The following is a 26,570-nucleotide window of genomic DNA, read 5'->3' on the forward strand; positions in this document are numbered from 1 at the left end:
CCAATTCTGGTTATCGCTTCTCGGCCTTTTGGCTAAGATCAAGTGTAGTATCTGTTCTTATCAGTTTAATATCTGATACGTCCCCTATCTGGGGACCATATATTAAATGGATTTTTAGAACAGGGAGATGGAAAAAGAGCTTGCTCTGTCCACTCCACGCATTGACCTGGTATTGCAGTATCTCCAGGACCGTTGCACCCCTTCTTTAATGCAGTTTCTAAAATCAGAAAGAATTGAATTCAATGTTTTTTGTTCATTTTGCTTGTTTGTCGGATTTTGGGATGGACTCTTTGGCTTTGCTTTTCTTCTCCTCATTGGATTTTTCATGTTCAAAGTTGCAGAAGCCAGATTACAAGCTCATTTTGGTTCAACTTCAGCAACTGTGCATTGCATTGCCATGTAATGTGATGCAATGCTATCTTTCTAGCTCTCCCTTTTTACTTCCTTTTGGATAAACAGACATATTAGGCAAGCATTTTGGAGCTTTCACCTAAATAACTACAGGTGGTGAGATAAGCTGCACAATATAATTGACCTTTCAGTATATTGTTGCACACACACCATCTATTTAGCAAATGCCCTTGTTATCAACAGCAGCCTTTTAAACTCACCTGAGCTAACAGGTATGTGCGCTGGTTACTCTGCTGTGCTTAAAATTTCTTTTTTGGTTTGCTACAATGCCTTTTCTGAAACGTTGTCTCCTTCTGCTGGAACACTGACTTCTTTCATTTAATGCCTGCAGACTATAAAAGAGAACCCAACCCAAAAAGTTTGGTTGATTAGTCTGTGGCATTCTGTTAAACTGTTGCTTATGGCGGTCTCTGTGAGCTTCTCAGCGACATTCAGCCAGCCAGGTATCCTGCCTGCAGTAGATGGAATGTGGCAATGGAACGCTGGCTGCGCGTGTCATAATAGGCTCTGAGCCTTTATATACCTGTGCACAGCAGCAGCCACCTTCAGTCTGCTGCTGGACAGCCAGCAGCAGCAGCAGCAGGAGAGGTATGTAATCAGGAGCCCTCCTGCTAAGGGTAGACAGCTGCTCGTTCCACCCCACCCCCCGCCTTAATTGGTTCTCCTCCCTTCCAACGGTGTTGAGGCGGGTGGGAACAGCAGGGGGTGAAGGTGCTGTGTTTAAAGAGGTGGAGTTATGCAGATCTAAAACGCGTGGATTGCAGCAGCAGCAAGCCGAAAAGTGCAGGCATGTAAGGGATCTAGAGGTTGACAACATGTCTTCTTAACGGGAGTCCAGGAGCTCATCTCCACAAATGGACTTTTCAGGATCCTTGGGTGGCTCCGTAGTTTGAAACCAATTCTGGTTATCGCTTCTCGGCCTTTTGGCTAAGATCAAGTGTAGTATCTGTTCTTATCAGTTTAATATCTGATACGTCCCCTATCTGGGGACCATATATTAAATGGATTTTTAGAACAGGGAGATGGAAAAAGAGCTTGCTCTGTCCACTCCACGCATTGACCTGGTATTGCAGTATCTCCAGGACCAGTGCACCCCTTCTTTAATGCAGTTTCTAAAATCAGAAAGAATTGAATTCAATGTTTTTTGTTCATTTTGCTTGTTTGTCGGATTTTGGGATGGACTCTTTGGCTTTGCTTTTCTTCTCCTCATTGGATTTTTCATGTTCAAAGTTGCAGAAGCCAGATTACAAGCTCATTTTGGTTCAACTTCAGCAACTGTGCATTGCATTGCCATGTAATGTGATGCAATGCTATCTTTCTAGCTCTCCCTTTTTACTTCCTTTTGGATAAACAGACATATTAGGCAAGCATTTTGGAGCTTTCACCTAAATAACTACAGGTGGTGAGATAAGCTGCACAATATAATTGACCTTTCAGTATATTGTTGCACACACACCATCTATTTAGCAAATGCCCTTGTTATCAACAGCAGCCTTTTAAACTCACCTGAGCTAACAGGTATGTGCGCTGGTTACTCTGCTGCGCTTAAAATTTCTTTTTTGGTTTGCTACAATGCCTTTTCTGAAACGTTGTCTCCTTCTGCTGGAACACTGACTTCTTTCATTTAATGCCTGCAGACTATAAAAGAGAACCCAACCCAAAAAGTTTGGTTGATTAGTCTGTGGCATTCTGTTAAACTGTTGCTTATGGCGGTCTCTGTGAGCTTCTCAGCGACATTCAGCCAGCCAGGTATCCTGCCTGCAGTAGATGGAATGTGGCAATGGAACGCTGGCTGCGCGTGTCATAATAGGCTCTGAGCCTTTATATACCTGTGCACAGCAGCAGCCACCTTCAGTCTGCTGCTGGACAGCCAGCAGCAGCAGCAGCAGGAGAGGTATGTAATCAGGAGCCCTCCTGCTAAGGGTAGACAGCTGCTCGTTCCACCCCACCCCCCGCCTTAATTGGTTCTCCTCCCTTCCAACGGTGTTGAGGCGGGTGGGAACAGCAGGGGGTGAAGGTGCTGTGTTTAAAGAGGTGGAGTTATGCAGATCTAAAACGCGTGGATTGCAGCAGCAGCAAGCCGAAAAGTGCAGGCATGTAAGGGATCTAGAGGTTGACAACATGTCTTCTTAACGGGAGTCCAGGAGATCATCTCCACAAATGGACTTTTCAGGATCCTTGGGTGGCTCCATAGTTTGAAACCAATTCTGGTTATCGCTTCTCGGCCTTTTGGCTAAGATCAAGTGTAGTATCTGTTCTTATCAGTTTAATATCTGATACGTCCCCTATCTGGGGACCATATATTAAATGGATTTTTAGAACAGGGAGATGGAAAAAGAGCTTGCTCTGTCCACTCCACGCATTGACCTGGTATTGCAGTATCTCCAGGACCGGTGCACCCCTTCTTTAATGCAGTTTCTAAAATCAGAAAGAATTGAATTCAATGTTTTTTGTTCATTTTGCTTGTTTGTCGGATTTTGGGATGGACTCTTTGGCTTTGCTTTTCTTCTCCTCATTGGATTTTTCATGTTCAAAGTTGCAGAAGCCAGATTACAAGCTCATTTTGGTTCAACTTCAGCAACTGTGCATTGCATTGCCATGTAATGTGATGCAATGCTATCTTTCTAGCTCTCCCTTTTTACTTCCTTTTGGATAAACAGACATATTAGGCAAGCATTTTGGAGCTTTCACCTAAATAACTACAGGTGGTGAGATAAGCTGCACAATATAATTGACCTTTCAGTATATTGTTGCACACACACCATCTATTTAGCAAATGCCCTTGTTATCAACAGCAGCCTTTTAAACTCACCTGAGCTAACAGGTATGTGCGCTGGTTACTCTGCTGCGCTTAAAATTTCTTTTTTGGTTTGCTACAATGCCTTTTCTGAAACGTTGTCTCCTTCTGCTGGAACACTGACTTCTTTCATTTAATGCCTGCAGACTATAAAAGAGAACCCAACCCAAAAAGTTTGGTTGATTAGTCTGTGGCATTCTGTTAAACTGTTGCTTATGGCGGTCTCTGTGAGCTTCTCAGCGACATTCAGCCAGCCAGGTATCCTGCCTGCAGTAGATGGAATGTGGCAATGGAACGCTGGCTGCGCGTGTCATAATAGGCTCTGAGCCTTTATATACCTGTGCACAGCAGCAGCCACCTTCAGTCTGCTGCTGGACAGCCAGCAGCAGCAGCAGCAGGAGAGGTATGTAATCAGGAGCCCTCCTGCTAAGGGTAGACAGCTGCTCGTTCCACCCCACCTCCCGCCTTAATTGGTTCTCCTCCCTTCCAACGGTGTTGAGGCGGGTGGGAACAGCAGGGGGTGAAGGTGCTGTGTTTAAAGAGGTGGAGTTATGCAGATCTAAAACGCGTGGATTGCAGCAGCAGCAAGCCGAAAAGTGCAGGCATGTAAGGGATCTAGAGGTTGACAACATGTCTTCTTAACGGGAGTCCAGGAGCTCATCTCCACAAATGGACTTTTCAGGATCCTTGGGTGGCTCCGTAGTTTGAAACCAATTCTGGTGATCGCTTCTCGGCCTTTTGGCTAAGATCAAGTGTAGTATCTGTTCTTATCAGTTTAATATCTGATACGTCCCCTATCTGGGGACCATATATTAAATGGATTTTTAGAACAGGGAGATGGAAAAAGAGCTTGCTCTGTCCACTCCACGCATTGACCTGGTATTGCAGTATCTCCAGGACCGGTGCACCCCTTCTTTAATGCAGTTTCTAAAATCAGAAAGAATTGAATTCAATGTTTTTTGTTCATTTTGCTTGTTTGTCGGATTTTGGGATGGACTCTTTGGCTTTGCTTTTCTTCTCCTCATTGGATTTTTCATGTTCAAAGTTGCAGAAGCCAGATTACAAGCTCATTTTGGTTCAACTTCAGCAACTGTGCATTGCATTGCCATGTAATGTGATGCAATGCTATCTTTCTAGCTCTCCCTTTTTACTTCCTTTTGGATAAACAGACATATTAGTCAAGCATTTTGGAGCTTTCACCTAAATAACTACAGGTGGTGAGATAAGCTGCACAATATAATTGACCTTTCAGTATATTGTTGCACACACACCATCTATTTAGCAAATGCCCTTGTTATCAACAGCAGCCTTTTAAACTCACCTGAGCTAACAGGTATGTGCGCTGGTTACTCTGCTGCGCTTAAAATTTCTTTTTTGGTTTGCTACAATGCCTTTTCTGAAACGTTGTCTCCTTCTGCTGGAACACTGACTTCTTTCATTTAATGCCTGCAGACTATAAAAGAGAACCCAACCCAAAAAGTTTGGTTGATTAGTCTGTGGCATTCTGTTAAACTGTTGCTTATGGCGGTCTCTGTGAGCTTCTCAGCGACATTCAGCCAGCCAGGTATCCTGCCTGCAGTAGATGGAATGTGGCAATGGAACGCTGGCTGCGCGTGTCATAATAGGCTCTGAGCCTTTATATACCTGTGCACAGCAGCAGCCACCTTCAGTCTGCTGCTGGACAGCCAGCAGCAGCAGCAGCAGGAGAGGTATGTAATCAGGAGCCCTCCTGCTAAGGGTAGACAGCTGCTCGTTCCACCCCACCCCCCGCCTTAATTGGTTCTCCTCCCTTCCAACGGTGTTGAGGCGGGTGGGAACAGCAGGGGGTGAAGGTGCTGTGTTTAAAGAGGTGGAGTTATGCAGATCTAAAACGCGTGGATTGCAGCAGCAGCAAGCCGAAAAGTGCAGGCATGTAAGGGATCTAGAGGTTGACAACATGTCTTCTTAACGGGAGTCCAGGAGCTCATCTCCACAAATGGACTTTTCAGGATCCTTGGGTGGCTCCGTAGTTTGAAACCAATTCTGGTTATCGCTTCTCGGCCTTTTGGCTAAGATCAAGTGTAGTATCTGTTCGTGTATGCGTCCCCACTGAAGAATGAGCGTTTGGAGCTTTTCCAGACCCTGCGGCTTCAGCTTGCCACCACCAGGACCTTAGTGATGGCCGGGGATTTCAACTGCCCCATCGAGGAGGATGGTCGTAGTTCTGGCACATCTGCCAAGTTGGACATCACGTCCAAGCTGCTCATCGAGATGGTAACCGAGGCCTCTCTTCAGGACGTGGTGGGCTCCATGGGGAGAGGCTCCACGAACTATTCGTGGAGCCGACCCGATGGCTCACTCCGCTCCAGGATTGACTTTGTGTTCACCTCTCGGGCAGTCAGGCAGAGTAGGCACTCGATGGTCTCCTGCTTCTTCTCCGACCACAGAGCCATTCACTTACAAGGTGTCCTCGGCGACGGTTTTCCGTCCGGGCCCGGCTCCTGGAAGCTGAATTGTGCTCTGCTGGCTCAGGATGAAGTCGTGGAGGAGCTGAGAGCATCCTACGCAATGTGGCAGTCCTACAAGGGTAGCTTCCAAACAGTCTCTGATTGGTGGGAATATGTTAAACTTGAGTTTCGCTGTTTCTTTCAGGCCAAGGGTCGACAACAGGCGTGTGAGAAGAGGAGGGACTTCAGAGGGCTGCAGCGCGAGCTGCGGTCGCTGCAGGACCTTCTTCACTGCGGCTGGGACGTGAGGGAGGAGCTGGAGGAGACCAAGAAGAGCCTGAAAAGGCACTTTGAGGAGGAGTCCAAGCGAATCGTCTTCCGTTCCAAAGTGGAGAATCTGGAGAAGGGTGAGAAATGTAACTCATTCTTTTTCAGGAAACTTCATGCCGGTCACACGCCCCTGAACGAGCTGCGAGACGAGAGCGGAAACATGCGACGTGGGAAGGAGGACGTGATGAGGGTCGTCAGCGACTTCTACAGCGAACTCTACTCCCACAAGACTACCGACCCCGACGCTGCTGATAAGTTCCTGTCAGGTATCACTAACCATCTTGATCCTGCAGGCACGGCAGCCTTGGACAAACCTCTGATGGTGGGCGAATTGCTCTCTGCCGCTAAATCCTTTAGGACCGGCAGGACCCCGGGCAGTGATGGTCTTCCAGCGGAGCTCTATGTAGCGCTGGGAGACCTCATCTGTCCGGACCTGTTGGACCTGTACGAGGAGATGGTGGTGGAGGGTAGAATGCCTCCATCTTTGAGGGAAGGAATGGTCACGATCCTGTACAAGCGGAAGGGAGAGAGGTGCGACCTGAGGAATTGGCGTCCCATCACTCTGCTCAACGTGGACTACAAGATCCTGGCCAAGACGATGGCGACACGACTTAAGACGGTGATCGGACGGATCATCCACCCGGACCAGACCTGCGGCATCCCTGGACGTCGCATCGCAGACAGCCTCGCTCTCGTGCGGGACACGGTCGAGTACATCAAGGTCCGCCGCGCACACGCGGCCCTGGTCTCCTTGGATCAGGAGAAGGCCTTCGACCGGGTTTCCCACGAGTTCATGGGCCGAGCTCTGCACCGGTTAGGTTTGGGTAACATGTTTTGTTCGTATGTCCGTCTGATGTATTTTGATATCCACAGCTCGGTGTTGGTGAACGGCTGGAAGACTGACCCCTTCCCTGTCCTCTCTGGGGTCAGACAAGGCTGCCCTCTATCACCTCTTCTTTTTGTTTGTGTTATAGAACTCTTCGCAGAGGCTATCCGGCAGAATGGAGAGATCAGAGGGATCACCGCACCGGGTCCGGCACGACACGAGGTCAAGTGCTCGCTCTACATGGACGACGTCACCGTCTTCTGCGCTGATCGTGGTTCAGTCGACGCCCTCGTCCAGACGTGTGAGAGGTTCGGCCGGGCTTCAGGGGCCAAAGTCAACTGCAGGAAGTCGGAAGCCATGCTCTTCGGGGATTGGCAGCCGGCCTCCTCCGCCCCCTTCCCCTTCAACATTCAACCGGATTTCCTCAAGGTGCTGGGAGTCTGGTTCGGGAAGGAAGGAGCGGCCCTCAAGTCCTGGCAAGAACGCTTGGCCAAGGTGAAGCAACGGATCGGACTCTGGAGCCTCAGACACCTCACTTGTGAGGGTAAGGCACTCGTCCTGCGTAATGAGGTCCTGCCCGTCTTGCAGTACACGGCGCAGGCCTGGCCCCCACACGTCACTGTGTGCAGGGCCATTACCAGGACAGTGTTTCACTTTGTCTTGGGATCCAAGATGGACAGAGTCAGGCGGGCCGTCATGTACAAGGAGCCTCGCAAGGGTGGGAAGGGCGTTCCAGATATCCCCACCCTCCTGCGATCCTCTTTTGTGTGTGATTGTGTCCGCCGGACTTTGCAAGTCAAGAATGGCTCCGCGGGCAGGTCCATGTCTCGCTTCTTCCTGCTTCCTCTTTGGAGGCGACTCGGCTGGGACAAGTGGGACAGCTCCTTCCCCTACAACTGGACGACGCCATGGTTCTACGGAGACGTCGTTCGATTTGTGGGGGAGCATCAACTGGAGGGACTCAAGCCCGACTTGTGGAAGCCCAAAACTATCCACAAGCTAATCAGAGCCAAGGATGACGTGGAGAACATCACAGGACTTCACCAGGACACGCTGGAGACTGTGTGGACAAATGTGTCGTCTGACAGGCTGACCAACGGGCACAAGGACTTGTCGTGGATGGCGATTCAGGGCGGACTGCCCGTCCGGTCATTCATGCATGCCCGGAACCTGTGCAAGACCCGGTACTGCCCAAGGTGCCCCTTCGTGGAGGAAACATCTTTGCACACTTTTTGGGACTGCGGATTTGCACAGCGCCTATTGACTGCACTTGAGGATGACCTGAGGAACTCTGTCCCCAGGGCGAGCCTATCGCACCATTCTGTGCTTTATGGACTCTTCCCTGGGGTTCATACCGTCGGAGCGATCCAGGAGGCTTGGCGCCTTATGAACTGCTTCAAGGATGCCCTTTGGGTCGGCAGGAACCGGCTCATCTTGAGGAGGGAGAGGATGTCCATCCAGGACTGCCGCAGGCTGATCCACAGCCTGCTCAGAGACTATTCCATCATGGACGGTCCGGAGGACGAGGATGAGGACTAAACCCCTCCTCCCCCTCTCCCCTTATGTGTCTTGTCTTTCAATAAAGCTTCGGGCCTGTGATTTTCCCCTCCCCATCCCCTTTTTCCCAATCCCTATCCCTTATCACGGTTCGTCGTACTGTATTGATTGATATGCTTTTTCTTTCAGATTGAGTGTTTTGTGTAGCATAGGGGTGTGATGTGTCTAGTTAGTGCGTCGTATCCTCATGCTATGTAAATATGATGTAGAATTCTGTGTGTACTGGGCTGCGGCACTGTACACTGTCTGTTAACTTATTTTTTTGTGCTAATAAAAGATATATTCAATCAAAAAAATCTGTTCTTATCAGTTTAATATCTGATACGTCCCCTATCTGGGGACCATATATTAAATGGATTTTTAGAACAGGGAGATGGAAAAAGAGCTTGCTCTGTCCACTCCACGCATTGACCTGGTATTGCAGTATCTCCAGGACCGGTGCACCCCTTCTTTAATGCAGTTTCTAAAATCAGAAAGAATTGAATTCAATGTTTTTTGTTCATTTTGCTTGTTTGTCGGATTTTGGGATGGACTCTTTGGCTTTGCTTTTCTTCTCCTCATTGGATTTTTCATGTTCAAAGTTGCAGAAGCCAGATTACAAGCTCATTTTGGTTCAACTTCAGCAACTGTGCATTGCATTGCCATGTATTGTGATGCAATGCTATCTTTCTAGCTCTCCCTTTTTACTTCCTTTTGGATAAACAGACATATTAGGCAAGCATTTTGGAGCTTTCACCTAAATAACTACAGGTGGTGAGATAAGCTGCACAATATAATTGACCTTTCAGTATATTGTTGCACACACACCATCTATTTAGCAAATGCCCTTGTTATCAACAGCAGCCTTTTAAACTCACCTGAGCTAACAGGTATGTGCGCTGGTTACTCTGCTGCGCTTAAAATTTCTTTTTTGGTTTGCTACAATGCCTTTTCTGAAACGTTGTCTCCTTCTGCTGGAACACTGACTTCTTTCATTTAATGCCTGCAGACTATAAAAGAGAACCCAACCCAAAAAGTTTGGTTGATTAGTCTGTGGCATTCTGTTAAACTGTTGCTTATGGCGGTCTCTGTGAGCTTCTCAGCGACATTCAGCCAGCCAGGTATCCTGCCTGCAGTAGATGGAATGTGGCAATGGAACGCTGGCTGCGCGTGTCATAATAGGCTCTGAGCCTTTATATACCTGTGCACAGCAGCAGCCACCTTCAGTCTGCTGCTGGACAGCCAGCAGCAGCAGCAGCAGGAGAGGTATGTAATCAGGAGCCCTCCTGCTAAGGGTAGACAGCTGCTCGTTCCACCCCACCCCCCGCCTTAATTGGTTCTCCTCCCTTCCAACGGTGTTGAGGCGGGTGGGAACAGCAGGGGGTGAAGGTGCTGTGTTTAAAGAGGTGGAGTTATGCAGATCTAAAACGCGTGGATTGCAGCAGCAGCAAGCCGAAAAGTGCAGGCATGTAAGGGATCTAGAGGTTGACAACATGTCTTCTTAACGGGAGTCCAGGAGCTCATCTCCACAAATGGACTTTTCAGGATCCTTGGGTGGCTCCGTAGTTTGAAACCAATTCTGGTTATCACTTCTCGGCCTTTTGGCTAAGATCAAGTGCTTTATTGCAGGAGATTGTGGTTGAAGGGCACTCGGGTACCCCTCTCCTTGGCCTGGCAGGATCGTCCACTTTGGTGGACTTAACCTGCTTGCTGCTATTAGGGAGAGGGCTTAGTCCCAGGGTAACGAGTTGCGATCCCCCAGCTTCCAGGTGTTTTTCGCTGCAAGAACACTGGGAGCGCAGATTGCAAGCGGCTGCAATTTGCAACCTTGTTGCGTTTTTCCATGGAGGTTGACCCTAACCTCATGCCTCTTTATGCGAGGCTAAAAAACTCTATCCGAGTTCACTTCACGGCGGGTGGCTCGGATATGAGGAAATTAGGGTATGTAGTCCAGGACGTGCTCAGGAACCTTCTTGGCGTACAAAGGAATGAAATTCTCTCCATCCAGGATTATCCCAGAAGAGGTGACTATGACATCACATTCACCGGAGAAGGTATTTTTAGAGATGTACTAGAAAAGTTAAAAATTTGAAAATAGTCCTGTTTTGAAAGGGATACAAATTGTTGAGCACGTCCTGGATGAGGTAAGACTGGTTATTGTAAAAATATTTTCGCCCTTTGTTTCTGCTCCAGAAGTAATGTCATTTCTAGCAATTTATTTTAAAAGTGTTAAATGTATTGGGAAGATATTAAACGAATATAACATATGGACATCTAAGTGGAAATTCCTTGTGAAGTGTACAAGAGATCCAAATACACCAGGTGGTATACGGCTCCCCCCTGCCCGTTTCAAAATTGGGCAAACAAATGGGGATTTCTTCTTTTCTGGGATGCCAGTATATTGCAGAAATTGTGGGCGCTATGGTCATTCAAAAGAAAACTGTCATGTATCATGTAGAAATTGTGCTAGTGAAGAACATGAGACAAAAGAATGCCCTAAGGAAAAGAAATGCAGTTTTTGCCAGACTCCAGGTCACTTTTATTTTTCTTGCCCTCACAGATTTCGGGAAGATGAGCAAAAGTTGAAGTCCAAGACGTCCGACCAAGGACCAAAAGATCAGACCACCCCTCAGGAGGAGGAACAACAACCTGGAGCCTCTGGAGACAATAAGGGCGTACCAAATAGTGAAGTGTCTCCAGAGTCTATGACAGGTAAAATACCAAATCCCAAAACCTGGCTGCAGGACCTGCGGGAGTCCAAAAGGAGGGCTGAGAAGGAGCAGAAGGGCACTACTGGTAAGGTCAAAAGGGACCGGCAAAAGGCCGACACAGAAGCCCATGCCCAGTCTGGGTCTCCTAGTGCTGAGGGCGCTGAGTGGATAAAGGTGGGTCCTAAGAAAAAGAAAAAGGGTGGTTCGGAGGAGGCAGCAGGAGGTGAACAGATGGACACTTCTCCAGAAGGGGACGTGGACGCTGGACCCTCAGGGGTTTTGGTCTCCGCTGCTACAGGTGGGGACCGGGATCTTGCTGCCTCTGAAGAGTCAGAGGCTCTGCCTTGTGCGCAACCTCCTCCTATAGGACGACCTTCTACAGGTCAAACAGGGGCGGCGGAACCCCTCGGGGACCCACCTGATGAGGAACTGCATGGCCAGCCAATGGAGACCCAGCGGGTTCTGCCAGCCAGCCCTCTGAGCTATGCCAGTGTAGCGTCGGGTTTATATAAATGTGGTAATCTTTCCTCCTCCACGGAGACTCTCGTGACGATACTATCAGATGAGGAGGGAGGCGCAAGCCCAGTGGTCTGATCAGGTTCATCGGACAGGTAAATCCGTTGCTCTTAGTTACCTAAGTAAAATTTCTACATTTTCTAATGATGGCTGAACTGAAAGGTATTTCCCTCAACGTGAGAGGCATAAAATCTAACACGAGAAGAACTGCTCTTTTTAATTTTTTTACGTGTTTTACTGCATCTGTATTTTTTCTGCAAGAATGTAATATCCCACATGAAATGTCATATCAAAAATATAAAGATGAGTGGAAGTGTGGGCCATCTGTCTGGTCCAGATCGAATGCTGCAGGATCAGCGGGTGTAGCCATACTTTTTAAAGGGAACGTTTTAATTGATTTTATTCAGGAAATTTTACCAGGTCGTATTTTATTAGTAAAAGCTTTTATTGATGGTATTAGATGGCAGTTTTTAAATTTTTATGGATCCCCAGAGAAAAATGAAAGAGCCGAAATGCTTGATCTTTTACCATTATTTATTAATAACTCTGTACCTTTTATCTTAGCAGGGGATTTTAATTGTGTTTTAAAAGGTGAAAACCGGCGCTCCAGCTCTGTAAGCAGGAACTACGATAAAACCTCAGGTATGCTACATGATATAGTCAAAGATGCTAAATTGATAGACATATATAAAGAGTGTCATAGTGACAGCCCAGAGGACGCCGGTTTCACTTGGAGCAATGCTAATTGTAGCTCTAGGATTGATTTTATTTTTGGTTCAGATAAAACAATACCTGCCAAATGTGAAGTTTTAGCTAATATATTTTCAGACCATAAACTTTTATCCTTTACCATAAAAGTAAATGACAACAAAAAATGTGGTAAGAAAAGCTGGAAAATGAACGTATCCCTTTTAACCGACCCGCAGATTTTATCAGATTTTATTGAGTTTTATAGGAAATGTAGAAAAGGGAAAAAAACAAATGAGACTATGAGTGTATGGTGGGATAGAATGAAAGTAAAAATAAAAGACTTTTTTATTAAAAAGAGTATATGTAGAGCCAAAGAAAAATATGAAGAATATAGAATTTTAAATACCCGCCTACAAACATTGTTTAAGCTCAGAGACAATGGGATAGATGTACAACTTGATATTTCAAACTTAAAAGAAGAGATTTCAAAATGGCTAGAACAAAAAGGAAAAGAGATAATTTTTCGTTCTAGAGTACAACATATAGAAGAAAATGAAAAGTGTTCCAGATATTTTTTTAGGAAAAATAAAAAAGAAAAAGTGATAATTGACCATATAGATGGTGAGAATAATATAAAAAATATGCTGGGTAAAGTTGAGGTTTTTTTTTCTAATCTTTTTAATGGAAAAAATATAGATAATAAATTAATGGATGATTCGCTGCAAGGACTAACAGCTGTTTTAGATCCCGCATCCCAAGAGTTTTTATCCCAAGTTTTAACGGAACAAGAAGTGTTAAAAACTATTAAAAGTTTTAAAACTGGAAAGGTCCCTGGTCCTGATGGCATCCCAATAGAATTTTATGTATGTTTTTATGATATTTTAAAAGATGATTTGTTTTATTTGTTTACTGAGGTTTTTAATAATAAGGTTTTATTAAATTCCTGGAAGAAAGGTGAAGTCTCCCTCCTATACAAAAAAGGCGATAAATCAAAATTAGAAAACTGGAGACCAATAACACTTTTAAATTGTGACTATAAAATAATGGCTAAAATTTGTGCAAATCGTCTAAAAGAAGTCATCAGCAAAGTTATTCATTCTAATCAAGTGTGTGGGGTGCCGGGGCGCAGTATATGGGACAATCTGAATTTAGTGAAAGACTGTATTGAGGATGTAAAAGACAGAAAGGGGAAAATGGCGATTTTATCTATTGATTTTGAAAAAGCATTTGACCGTGTCTCACACTTTTATCTTTTTAAAGTTTTAGAGAAAATGGGCATACCAGAAGGGTTTTTACTATCGCTTAAAGCATTTTACAAGGATTGTACAAGTAAGATTTTAGTGAATGGTTTTAAGACACAAGAGGTATTTTTACGGTCAGGGGTGAAACAGGGATGCCCTCTGTCCCCCCTACTGTTTATCTGTGCACTGGAACCAATGTTATGTGCAATACGCCAAAATAAACAGATATGCGGTGTCCCTCTGCCTGGAAGCGGTGGTTTGGAGGCCAAGGTTGTAGGCTACATGGATGACGTGGCGGTCTTGTGTACAGATGCACCATCACTTACGGCCACTCTCCATCAAGTGCAATCCTTTTGTCTAGCTTCTGGTTTTAAAATCAATTTTAATAAGTGTAACATTTTAAGTGTTGGGGGGATGATTTTACGTGATGTACCAATTAATGTCTCCGAATCCATTTCCATTTTAGGTATATCATTCACTGAAAATAATGATGGTTATAATAGTTGGGAAACAATTACACAGAAAGTAAATACGAAAATATGTATGTGGAACATGAGGAGACTTACAATGGAGGGTAAAGTATTGGTTTTAAAGATGGTGATTTTACCTCTTTTATTGTATCTTAGCATGGTTTTCCCCCCGCCTGTTAATGTTTTAAAAAAGATAACCAAAACCTGTTTTACCTTCTTTTGGAACTCAAAAATGGAAAAGCTGAAAAGAGAAATCGTGATGAAATCAAAAGTAAAAGGTGGTAAAGATTTTCCAGATTTTAATAGGTTTCTTTTAATCCATCTGTTCGTTTACTGTTTTAATGCCCTTTTTAAGAATCACTATTGGTCCTTTTTTATGCGTTTTAATACAGGATTTTTTATGAGAAAGTTTGGATGGTATGAAGTTAATATATCTGTGCCCCATGCTTTTAATTTGTCGACGCATTATGAGATTTTAAGGAAAATAGTGTCCGATTTTAATTTAGGGACTAAGAAAATAGAGGAATTAAGAAATAGTAAGAAATTAATTAAAGAAATACGTAAAAGTGAGGAAATATGTAATGTTGACAGATATGATGATGACAAATCTATGTCTATCTGGAAAATGATTAACGTTTTTTATCTTTTTAATGAACAGAGAGATCTGGCTTGGAGTTGCATGCACCGCTGTCTTCCTTGCCGGGCATTCCAATACAGAAGAGGATTTGTGAGGTCTGCCATCTGCCCAAGAACCGGATGCCAAGACGAGGAAACGGTGGAACATCTATTATGGACATGTAATTTTGCAAAGGATTTCTGGAGAAGACTGCTCCCCCTACTGGAAAGGGTGGCAGACCTCAAGGACTTTACATATAAAACTGTGCTATACGGACTTATGGAATGCCCCACAATGGACCAGTACACAATGGCTTGGAAGACAGTGAACTGCGCCAAGTCATCTCTCTGGAAAGCGCGCAACATTGCTATTTTTAAACAAGATGTTTTATCAGTGAATGATGTTTTAAGTTTATGTTTATGTGAAATGTATACTTATTATTTAATTGACAAAAAGAAGAATGTACATATTTCCAAAAAATGGCTTGTTGACCAATGGAACCTAATTATTTAAAATCTTTGTATTTTTTTGTTTTGTAAATTTCATTTGTCTTTTAACGTTTGGTATTTGTTTAATTATGCTTGTAATTTGTTAAAGTTTTAATAAACGGTTTTATCCCTCTGCAGGGGATAGCCAAATTAAAAAAAAAAAATCTGTTCTTATCAGTTTAATATCTGATACGTCCCCTATCTGGGGACCATATATTAAATGGATTTTTAGAACAGGGAGATGGAAAAAGAGCTTGCTCTGTCCACTCCACGCATTGACCTGGTATTGCAGTATCTCCAGGACCGGTGCACCCCTTCTTTAATGCAGTTTCTAAAATCAGAAAGAATTGAATTCAATGTTTTTTGTTCATTTTGCTTGTTTGTCGGATTTTGGGATGGACTCTTTGGCTTTGCTTTTCTTCTCCTCATTGGATTTTTCATGTTCAAAGTTGCAGAAGCCAGATTACAAGCTCATTTTGGTTCAACTTCAGCAACTGTGCATTGCATTGCCATGTAATGTGATGCAATGCTATCTTTCTAGCTCTCCCTTTTTACTTCCTTTTGGATAAACAGACATATTAGGCAAGCATTTTGGAGCTTTCACCTAAATAACTACAGGTGGTGAGATAAGCTGCACAATATAATTGACCTTTCAGTATATTGTTGCACACACACCATCTATTTAGCAAATGCCCTTGTTATCAACAGCAGCCTTTTAAACTCACCTGAGCTAACAGGTATGTGCGCTGGTTACTCTGCTGCGCTTAAAATTTCTTTTTTGGTTTGCTACAATGCCTTTTCTGAAACGTTGTCTCCTTCTGCTGGAACACTGACTTCTTTCATTTAATGCCTGCAGACTATAAAAGAGAACCCAACCCAAAAAGTTTGGTTGATTAGTCTGTGGCATTCTGTTAAACTGTTGCTTATGGCGGTCTCTGTGAGCTTCTCAGCGACATTCAGCCAGCCAGGTATCCTGCCTGCAGTAGATGGAATGTGGCAATGGAACGCTGGCTGCGCGTGTCATAATAGGCTCTGAGCCTTTATATACCTGTGCACAGCAGCAGCCACCTTCAGTCTGCTGCTGGACAGCCAGCAGCAGCAGCAGGAGAGGTATGTAATCAGGAGCCCTCCTGCTAAGGGTAGACAGCTGCTCGTTCCACCCCACCCCCCGCCTTAATTGGTTCTCCTCCCTTCCAACGGTGTTGAGGCGGGTGGGAACAGCAGGGGGTGAAGGTGCTGTGTTTAAAGAGGTGGAGTTATGCAGATCTAAAACGCGTGGATTGCAGCAGCAGCAAGCCGAAAAGTGCAGGCATGTAAGGGATCTAGAGGTTGACAACATGTCTTCTTAACGGGAGTCCAGGAGCTCATCTCCACAAATGGACTTTTCAGGATCCTTGGGTGGCTCCGTAGTTTGAAACCAATTCTGGTTATCGCTTCTCGGCCTTTTGGCTAAGATCAAGTGCAGTGATCTAGCGGTTTCTGCCTTGGTCTTGGCTGGGAGGCGCTTGGGGTACCCGGCTCCTTGGCCTGGGGGGATCGCTACACTTATCGGTGGAGCTAAACCCCCCTGCTGCTATTAGGGAGTCGGATTAGTCCCTGGGCAACGAGAGGCGATCACCTTGTCACCACACATAGCTGTGGGGGGCAACTGTCGCCACACATAGCTGTGGTGGCAACATTTGGAGGATTAAAAGGAAAAAACGGAAGGAAAACGGATCGTTGAGATGGAGTTTTGGAAAAAGAAGAGATGCTTACGTTTTTTTGTGAAACGGGAGACGGAAGAAACTTTTTTGGAAGAAAAATGGATTCTGGAAATTTTGAGGAAATATGAAGTTTTGGAGAAGGATATCTACTGTATGCAAGAAATAAAGCAAGGTAAAGTTTGTGATGTGACTCTAGTTTCTGAGGAAAAGTGCATTCATTTTTTCAAAGGCTGGAGTGAAGAGGATTCTGGGAAAATTGGAGTAAGTGCATCATTCATGGGGAAACCGAAGAGTGTGATAATTTACATGGACAATCCGTTTGTGGAAATAGAGGAGATAATGGTTTTTTTGGAATCTAAATGTAAGATGGTAAAGTTTCAGAAATTATACAGGAACAAAGTTGGTATTTGGAACGGAAAGAGACGTTTTTTGGTGTGGACAACAGGAGAAGAAAATTTGCATAATGGGAGGATTATGGTAAACGGGAGTTCTGGGTATTGTTACATGGAAAGCAGCAAAGGAACTTTTGAAAAGAACTTTGGAGGACAAAAGGAAGATATTGGTGATAAAATGAAGAAGGAAGTTGATGCCATAATTATAGAGGAGAATAAGCAGGGAAAAGAAGTTGAAAGTTTAAAGGTGAAATTGAAGAAAAAGGTAACGGTACAGGAAAATTGTGGATCAAGGAAAGTATCTGGTGAAAAGAAAGAAGTAAAAGAGGAAAAGGGTAAAGTGTTGGAGAAGGTGGTGACTTTCAGAGATGATGAGGAAGAGTATGATAGGGAACAGATGCGGTTAGAGCATGAGGAGGAAGAAAAGAAGTTAAGGGGTTTTGTTGGGAGGAAAGTAAAAGAGAAAAAGGGGATATTTAGTTTGGGAAACCGGGTGAAGTAATGTCAGTGGTGATTTGTTTGGAAACTGTTGAAACTGCAAAGGAATTGTTATGTTTAACTTTATATATATTAATTCAAATGAAAAAATATAAATATAATATCTAAACACGATGATGGAACTAAAATCTTGAGTTTGGTGATATACGATTTAAGATTATAAAACTTAATTTCTGAGTGTTTGGAAAAAAAAAAAAATCTGTTCTTATCAGTTTAATATCTGATACGTCCCCTATCTGGGGACCATATATTAAATGGATTTTTAGAACAGGGAGATGGAAAAAGAGCTTGCTCTGTCCACTCCACGCATTGACCTGGTATTGCAGTATCTCCAGGACCGGTGCACCCCTTCTTTAATGCAGTTTCTAAAATCAGAAAGAATTGAATTCAATGTTTTTTGTTCATTTTGCTTGTTTGTCGGATTTTGGGATGGACTCTTTGGCTTTGCTTTTCTTCTCCTCATTGGATTTTTCATGTTCAAAGTTGCAGAAGCCAGATTACAAGCTCATTTTGGTTCAACTTCAGCAACTGTGCATTGCATTGCCATGTAATGTGATGCAATGCTATCTTTCTAGCTCTCCCTTTTTACTTCCTTTTGGATAAACAGACATATTAGGCAAGCATTTTGGAGCTTTCACCTAAATAACTACAGGTGGTGAGATAAGCTGCACAATATAATTGACCTTTCAGTATATTGTTGCACACACACCATCTATTTAGCAAATGCCCTTGTTATCAACAGCAGCCTTTTAAACTCACCTGAGCTAACAGGTATGTGCGCTGGTTACTCTGCTGCGCTTAAAATTTCTTTTTTGGTTTGCTACAATGCCTTTTCTGAAACGTTGTCTCCTTCTGCTGGAACACTGACTTCTTTCATTTAATGCCTGCAGACTATAAAAGAGAACCCAACCCAAAAAGTTTGGTTGATTAGTCTGTGGCATTCTGTTAAACTGTTGCTTATGGCGGTCTCTGTGAGCTTCTCAGCGACATTCAGCCAGCCAGGTATCCTGCCTGCAGTAGATGGAATGTGGCAATGGAACGCTGGCTGCGCGTGTCATAATAGGCTCTGAGCCTTTATATACCTGTGCACAGCAGCAGCCACCTTCAGTCTGCTGCTGGACAGCCAGCAGCAGCAGCAGCAGGAGAGGTATGTAATCAGGAGCCCTCCTGCTAAGGGTAGACAGCTGCTCGTTCCACCCCACCCCCCGCCTTAATTGGTTCTCCTCCCTTCCAACGGTGTTGAGGCGGGTGGGAACAGCAGGGGGTGAAGGTGCTGTGTTTAAAGAGGTGGAGTTATGCAGATCTAAAACGCGTGGATTGCAGCAGCAGCAAGCCGAAAAGTGCAGGCATGTAAGGGATCTAGAGGTTGACAACATGTCTTCTTAACGGGAGTCCAGGAGCTCATCTCCACAAATGGACTTTTCAGGATCCTTGGGTGGCTCCGTAGTTTGAAACCAATTCTGGTTATCGCTTCTCGGCCTTTTGGCTAAGATCAAGTGTAGTATCTTTCGAAAAGGCGGTTTTGGATGTTGGCCGCCCTAGTAGATTGATACATTATGCACACTGGGGTTTAGGCACTTGTTAGTACGCCAGTTGGCTAATATAGTCATCTGGTGGAAAGCATGGCCCCCCAGGATCGACGCCATTGGGCCGGGGAAGATCGAAAGCCCGAAGTGTGAAGTGCCCCAGGAGTGGTGACCCTGGGGTGCCTTAACTCACTGGGATTGGGAACCCCACTTGAGTTTATGGCACATTTGCACTAGCACTTCAATATTTCTTTCTTCACACACACCCTTATTCCGGGCCTTCTGGCCTTAGGATGGGGAATTTTTCAATTCCCGGTCGAAGGTCCGGGCAGTATTATACTGTGAAACCTTCACTATTTATTTAATTTTTTTTGTCACTGTGTGTCCACTTTTTCACGTGTGTCCACGTCCTTACTAGGATTTTGTCGGGATGCGGTTCCCTTACGGGTTCCTCTCTTGGCAGGTCTAGGGGGGGAGTGTGTGGCCATCAGGTTCCGCTCCCCCCTGAACCCCCCTGACTCTCCTCTTTCGGGAGGAGAGCATTGTTGTCTCCCCTCTTCCGGGAGGGGAGCACAGTCTTTGGCTCCCAGTGCCTTGCTCGGGTGAGAACTTGGGCAGGTATTGGGGGTAAGATTGGGTCGCCTCTGGCTCCGGCTGGAGGTGGCTATTTGTCCCTGTTCCTCGCTGTGGCCTTCTGGCTCGGAGGGACGGGGAATGGTTTGGGGGACCCTTCTCCTTTTGGAGAGGGTTTCAAGAAGACCAGCATCCTAGTGCACTTTTTTTGTGGCACTTGTCACTTTTTTAAGCGCACTCGGGTTTTGTACACGAATTCGGGCTTTCGATAAAAAAAAAAAAAATCTGTTCTTATCAGTTTAATATCTGATACGTCCCCTATCTGGGGACCATATATTAAATGGATTTTTAGAACAGGGAGATGGAAAAAGAGCTTGCTCTGTCCACTCCACGCATTGACCTGGTATTGCAGTATCTCCAGGACCGGTGCACCCCTTCTTTAATGCAGTTTCTAAAATCAGAAAGAATTGAATTCAATGTTTTTTGTTCATTTTGCTTGTTTGTCGGATTTTGGGATGGACTCTTTGGCTTTGCTTTTCTTCTCCTCATTGGATTTTTCATGTTCAAAGTTGCAGAAGCCAGATTACAAGCTCATTTTGGTTCAACTTCAGCAACTGTGCATTGCATTGCCATGTAATGTGATGCAATGCTATCTTTCTAGCTCTCCCTTTTTACTTCCTTTTGGATAAACAGACATATTAGGCAAGCATTTTGGAGCTTTCACCTAAATAACTACAGGTGGTGAGATAAGCTGCATAATATAATTGACCTTTCAGTATATTGTTGCACACACACCATCTATTTAGCAAATGCCCTTGTTATCAACAGCAGCCTTTTAAACTCACCTGAGCTAACAGGTATGTGCGCTGGTTACTCTGCTGCGCTTAAAATTTCTTTTTTGGTTTGCTACAATGCCTTTTCTGAAACGTTGTCTCCTTCTGCTGGAACACTGACTTCTTTCATTTAATGCCTGCAGACTATAAAAGAGAACCCAACCCAAAAAGTTTGGTTGATTAGTCTGTGGCATTCTGTTAAACTGTTGCTTATGGCGGTCTCTGTGAGCTTCTCAGCGACATTCAGCCAGCCAGGTATCCTGCCTGCAGTAGATGGAATGTGGCAATGGAACGCTGGCTGCGCGTGTCATAATAGGCTCTGAGCCTTTATATACCTGTGCACAGCAGCAGCCACCTTCAGTCTGCTGCTGGACAGCCAGCAGCAGCAGCAGCAGGAGAGGTATGTAATCAGGAGCCCTCCTGCTAAGGGTAGACAGCTGCTCGTTCCACCCCACCCCCCGCCTTAATTGGTTCTCCTCCCTTCCAACGGTGTTGAGGCGGGTGGGAACAGCAGGGGGTGAAGGTGCTGTGTTTAAAGAGGTGGAGTTATGCAGATCTAAAACGCGTGGATTGCAGCAGCAGCAAGCCGAAAAGTGCAGGCATGTAAGGGATCTAGAGGTTGACAACATGTCTTCTTAACGGGAGTCCAGGAGCTCATCTCCACAAATGGACTTTTCAGGATCCTTGGGTGGCTCCGTAGTTTGAAACCAATTCTGGTTATCGCTTCTCGGCCTTTTGGCTCAGATCAAGTGTCTGGACATCAGGTTCCTTGAGTGCTAGCCCTCGGCCTTCCAGCATCGCCACTCCGGTGGCTTAAGCTGGATGCTGCTATAGGGGGAGAGTGAGGAGGAAACGGGAAGGCGATTTCCGTGGCTGACTATGGGAGTCAAGCTGAAATTTGCTGGGACCGGGGACCCCCGGGTCAAGAATGGATTTCGCATTGAGATTTCCGAGAAGAAGAAGGGACATTTTTCCATGTCCTACCTGGTGAATGCCATCTTCTATGAAGCATTGAAGATTAAGAAGTCGGACATTCTTTGCCTGCAGGAATTTAGAAGTCATGGAAGGTATGTGCTGGTTCTTTCTACTATGGCTGCTTGCCAAAATCTTTATAGAACCTTGAAAGGCCATACTGAGAACTCCCTCCTAGATGGACTCACTTTTACTGTCCTCTATTCAAAGGGGGATGTTCCTGTTGTTGTGTTTATGCACAATCCCTTTATCCCCCAGGAGGACATTACTGTATTCTTGAGGAGGCATTGTACTTATGTGCATTTTTCCCACAAGATCTTGAATGAAGAAGGCTTGTGGACTGGCAAATACAAGTACTTTGTTCGTTTTGCTACAGACCCCGAGGGGCCAGGGGGCATACATTATCCTCCTATGAGTTTCTCTATTGGGAGAGACACTGGTTTCTTGTACTTTCCTGATGCTCCTTTTTTCTGCAGAAGATGTAACAAGTATGGTCATGTCCAGGAGTCCTGCAGGTATCCGCCAACCTGCAGGAGGTGTAACACGTCTGGTCATATGGCGAAAGACTGCAAGAACCAGGTAAAGTGTGATGCTTGTGGTGAGGAGGGGCATGTTCTTAGGCAGTGTCAAGCTGGAACCACTCCTAAGTCTTTTGCTCAAGTGGTCGCGGAGGGGCCTGCTGTTCCTTCGACTTCTACTAGGGTTCCACAAGGTCCCCTTCCGGATGTCGGGGAGGCAACTGCTCCCCAAGAGGAAGAGGATGGCACTCAGATGGACGACATATTTGAAGATGCCCAGCTTCAGCCTCCTGCGTCAGGAGGCTTTGACATGGTGATTCCAGAGGTGATGTCACCTTTCCCTCCCCAGTTTGGTGTCCGTGGTGAGGGGGAAATGGACTTGTCCAATTCTCCTGTCATATCTTGGTGCAATACTGCTTCAGAGGAGATCGGGGGCGGTGGCCAAGGGGACTTGTCTGCTGTCCGTTTCTCTGATGAGGAGGATCCTGATGTGGTCAAGAAGAAGCCAAGGACTGAGTGTTCATCCATTGCTGCCGTGTGTGATAGCCCGGTGGACTCTCGTGCTTACCCGTCAGATGTATTTTCTCCTGACATTGTTACATTTAGCATTCAGCCAGATGGTAATAGCTTTGCTTTGCTTGATGAAGGTTGAGTTGATGTTTTCTTTCTTTTTTTTTCAGGTTATGTGTGATCCCCTTTAGTTATGCCGCATCATTCTGGATGGGACATTGTGTCCCTTAATGTTAGGCAAATTAGATCTGTTACCCGAAGAACAACAGTTCTGGATTATCTAAAGGGTTTGAGTGCAGATGTCTATTGTCTACAAGAGTGTGGGATTACTGAATCTCTAGGAGATAAGGACTGGCCTTATGGCCAGTATGTTTGGTCGGGGTCCAGCTTTAACAAAAATGATGGTGTGGGGATTTTAGTTGGTAATAAGAATATTACTATTGATAGTTACACGGTTGTGGAGGTGGGTCGCTGCATTATTGTTTTTTTGAGTTATAGGGGGTGGAAGGTTAGAATGATTAATTTATATTGTCCTACTAAAAAAGAGGAGCGGCTTGCTCTTCTTGAGAAATTGAGTTTTTTTCTTCCTGGAAAAATTCCTACAGTTTTTGTTGGTGACTGTAATTGTGTCACAGAAGGTAATGTGGACATTACGGGAAAAAAGTTATCTCAACTTATTTCTGATTTTTCTTTCTTAGACGCTGCAATACTTGAGTATGGCATTCCACCACCGCCTACATATTATGCTGACCGTGGTAATATTTCATCGAGGATAGATAGGATGTTATTTTCCAAAAATATGGTTTGTTCAAGTTATGTTCAACATAAGGTACCTTTTTCTGATCATGAGTGTTTGCGTGGAGTTTTTAGTGCGAATGGGGACATGGTGTTTGGGGGTGGGGTTTGGAAATTGAATACGAGGTTGTTGGAGGATGAGGAGGTGATGAGTGAGTTGGAGAAAAGGTATGCAAGTTGGAGGTGGCGTAAGCGTGATTTTGGTAGTGTGCTTGAATGGTGGGATTGGGTGAAATTACAGTTAAAAACTTTCTTTAAAAAATGGGGCTACAAAAAAGCTGCCAGATATCGTAATAGATTTAATGACTTAAGTAGACGGATTGATTGGTTGCGTGGGTGTGTTAGGAAAGGAATGGATATGTCTGATCAGCTTGAGGTTGCTAAGAATGAGTTAAAATGTCTTCTGGATGAAAAAGGTAAAGAGATTATTTACCGTACCAAGTTAGAGCATTTGGAAAAGAATGAAAAGTGCACCAGGTACTTTTTTAAAAAAATGAATGGAAGGAAGTTGGATTTGAGTGAAGTGGTAGGTGAAGATGGATCTAGTGTGGTTGGGAAGAATGTGTTGAATGAGGTGAATGGCTTCTATAGTAAGTTGTACGATGAGAAATGGATTGATCCTGGACTTGTGTCGCATGTATTGAGTGGTATGGAGAAGAGACTTGGTTCGGATGAATGTGATGCTTTGTGTGAGGATGTTATTTTGGATGAGGTGAGGAATGTTGTTATGAGTGCTAAAAAGAATAAGACGCCTGGGAAGGATGGGTTGCCTGTGGAGCTGTATGTGAAAGCTTGGGAGTTTTTGGGTAAGGACTTGACTGAGGTTTGTAGGTATATGTGGATGAATGGTGTTTTGTGTGACAGTATGAAAGAGGGTATAGTGGTTCTTGTGTTTAAGAAGGGTGAGAAAAAGCGTTTGGAGAACTGGAGACCCATATCATTGCTTAACGCTGATTATAAGGTCTACAGTAAATTGTTAGCAAATCGTATGCGTGAGGTGATTGGTAGGGTTGTGGAGGATGACCAAGTGTGTGCCGTGCCTGGTCGGAGTATAAGTGATAATTTGTTATTGTTAAGGGATATGCTTGGGGATTGTAAGACTAGAAAGCAGAAGTGTATGGTGTTAGCAATTGATTTCGAAAAGGCTTTTGATAGAGTTTCGCATGTGTTTCTGTTTAAAGTATTGGAGAGGATGGGTTTCCCTAGGGTTTTTCTGAATGGAGTTAAGTCTTTATATGATTATGTGTCAAGTGAGTTTTTAGTGAATGGATGGTTGTCTGACAAAGTGATGATTAGGTCTGGTGTAAGACAGGGGTGCCCTATGTCCCCTGTCTTGTTTGTATGTGTGATTGAGCCTTTGCTGTGTTTAGTGAGACGTGAGAAAATGATGAGAGGATTGTTAGTGCCTGGGAGTGGTGGTAAGCATGTGAAGGTGTTAGGTTACATGGATGATGTTGTGATGGTGAGTGAAAGTATGGCTTCAATGAGTAGGGTGAGGTTGCTTTTGGATTTTTTCTGTGGTGCATCAGGTTTTAGAGTTAACTGGACTAAGTGTAGTTTCAAATGCTTTGGAGATGACAGTATTCGTATGGAAGGTGTTAAGTATGAGGAGAGTGCAATTAAGGTTTTAGGGGTATTTTTCAATGATGATCTGAAAGGAAATGAGAGTTGGGACGAGTGTGGTATGCGTGTTGAGCGAAAATTGAATTTTTGGAGAATGAGAGATCTTTCTTTGCGGGGCAAAGTTCTAGTTATCAAAGCAGTGATCTTACCCATTCTGCTTTTTGTGGCCATAATTTTTCCATCCCCTTTTAGGAAAGTGAAGAGAGTTGAGAAAATGATTTTTTCCTTTTTCTGGTGCAGCAAGATGGAGAAGCTGAAGAGGGAAAGCCTTTATAAGGCCTGCCAGCATGGTGGTTTGGGATTTCCTAATGTTGAGGTTTTTTTAGGGCTCCATTATATTAAGACGATTGTGGTATTGTTGGGTAAAGGTAATAAGGGTGCATGTATGGCAAGTTATTCTGCAGGATGGATGTTGTATGGGTTAGGTTGGAGAAAGAGGGATGCGAGAGTGCCTGTGTCTTTTAAGTGTCCGGTGTGGTATGAGGTGATTGAGAAGTTTGTCAAGAAGTATGATTTGCTGAGTGTGCCGGTGGATGAGTTTAGAATGACTAAGAGGGTGTATAGGAAATTGTGTGCAAATGAGGTCGAGTCTAATATTGTTGGTTTGAGAGGGAATGAGGTTGCGGATGCTTGGAGAAAGTTGGGTATGTATGGGATGTCCAACAAACAGAAGGATGTAGTGTGGATGGCGTTTCACAATATTCTTCCAGTGAGAGACGTTCAAAAGAAGAGAGGTTTGATTAGGTCGGATGTTTGTCCAAGAGATGGATGTAATGGTTGTGAGACGGTTATGCATCTGATGTGGAATTGTGATTTTGCGCAAGACGTGTGGAAATGTGTAGGGGGGTTGTGTAGGAGTTTGGCAGGAGTGACTTTTGTGGATTGGCGTGTGGTTATGTTTGGTATTGGTGCAAGTGGACGTGTAAAGCAGAGAGTTTTGTGGTTAATTATGGCTTGTGTGTTAGAAAGTTTGTGGGATGTGAGGAATCTTTGTGTATTTAAAAGGAAATCAATTACAGTAAATGAATGTATTAGGATTATTCTTTCTAGGCTATTTTTGATTTACAAGATGGATAGTAGTAGCGGTGGTGGAACAGATGCCGAGGGAATATGGAAATTTAAAAAGTGGAGGCATATTGTAAAATTTCAGTGATCTTTTGGTTTATATTAATAAGATGTTCTTCTTTCTGTAATATTAGGTTACTTTATGCTTAATAAATATGGCCATGATGATGAGAAGTTTTTTTTTGCAACAGTTTTGGTATATCCTACTGATTTGCTATAAAACTAACCTGAATGGTTTAAAAAAAAAAAAAAAAAAAAAAATCTGTTCTTATCAGTTTAATATCTGATACGTCCCCTATCTGGGGACCATATATTAAATGGATTTTTAGAACAGGGAGATGGAAAAAGAGCTTGCTCTGTCCACTCCACGCATTGACCTGGTATTGCAGTATCTCCAGGACCGGTGCACCCCTTCTTTAATGCAGTTTCTAAAATCAGAAAGAATTGAATTCAATGTTTTTTGTTCATTTTGCTTGTTTGTCGGATTTTGGGATGGACTCTTTG

The 26,570-nt window shown here is 44.3% G+C and overlaps 9 non-coding genes and 2 pseudogenes across 9 annotated transcripts; all 11 read left to right on the top strand.

Annotated features, from left to right (window-relative positions):
- Positions 1-12: 12 nt before the first annotated feature.
- On the top strand, positions 13-203 carry LOC141177515 (U2 spliceosomal RNA). The gene has a single exon (XR_012254102.1). It is a non-coding gene; the product is annotated as a U2 spliceosomal RNA (small nuclear RNA).
- A 1,115-nt stretch (positions 204-1,318) lies between these two features.
- LOC141176681 (U2 spliceosomal RNA) lies at positions 1,319-1,509 on the top strand. The gene has a single exon (XR_012253346.1). It is a non-coding gene; the product is annotated as a U2 spliceosomal RNA (small nuclear RNA).
- A 1,115-nt stretch (positions 1,510-2,624) lies between these two features.
- On the top strand, positions 2,625-2,815 carry LOC141176545 (U2 spliceosomal RNA). Its single transcript, XR_012253222.1, has one exon. It is a non-coding gene; the product is annotated as a U2 spliceosomal RNA (small nuclear RNA).
- Positions 2,816-3,930: 1,115 nt separating this feature from the next.
- On the top strand, positions 3,931-4,121 carry LOC141176546 (U2 spliceosomal RNA). Its single transcript, XR_012253223.1, has one exon. It is a non-coding gene; the product is annotated as a U2 spliceosomal RNA (small nuclear RNA).
- Positions 4,122-5,236: 1,115 nt separating this feature from the next.
- Positions 5,237-5,322, top strand: LOC141178055 (U2 spliceosomal RNA; annotated as a pseudogene).
- A 3,281-nt stretch (positions 5,323-8,603) lies between these two features.
- Positions 8,604-8,796, top strand: LOC141177679 (U2 spliceosomal RNA). The gene has a single exon (XR_012254251.1). It is a non-coding gene; the product is annotated as a U2 spliceosomal RNA (small nuclear RNA).
- Positions 8,797-15,184: 6,388 nt separating this feature from the next.
- On the top strand, positions 15,185-15,375 carry LOC141177813 (U2 spliceosomal RNA). The gene has a single exon (XR_012254358.1). It is a non-coding gene; the product is annotated as a U2 spliceosomal RNA (small nuclear RNA).
- A 2,442-nt stretch (positions 15,376-17,817) lies between these two features.
- LOC141177746 (U2 spliceosomal RNA) lies at positions 17,818-18,002 on the top strand. Its single transcript, XR_012254306.1, has one exon. It is a non-coding gene; the product is annotated as a U2 spliceosomal RNA (small nuclear RNA).
- Positions 18,003-19,117: 1,115 nt separating this feature from the next.
- LOC141178118 (U2 spliceosomal RNA) lies at positions 19,118-19,209 on the top strand (annotated as a pseudogene).
- A 792-nt stretch (positions 19,210-20,001) lies between these two features.
- Positions 20,002-20,187, top strand: LOC141177842 (U2 spliceosomal RNA). Its single transcript, XR_012254379.1, has one exon. It is a non-coding gene; the product is annotated as a U2 spliceosomal RNA (small nuclear RNA).
- Positions 20,188-26,297: 6,110 nt separating this feature from the next.
- On the top strand, positions 26,298-26,480 carry LOC141177878 (U2 spliceosomal RNA). Its single transcript, XR_012254405.1, has one exon. It is a non-coding gene; the product is annotated as a U2 spliceosomal RNA (small nuclear RNA).
- The last annotated feature ends 90 nt before the right edge of the window (positions 26,481-26,570 follow it).

The sequence above is a fragment of the Phyllobates terribilis genome, unplaced genomic scaffold, assembly GCF_046119375.1.
Source record: "Phyllobates terribilis strain yellow unplaced genomic scaffold, ASM4611937v1 Scaffold_27__1_contigs__length_16484149, whole genome shotgun sequence".
In the NCBI taxonomy this organism is placed as follows: domain Eukaryota; kingdom Metazoa; phylum Chordata; class Amphibia; order Anura; family Dendrobatidae; genus Phyllobates; species Phyllobates terribilis.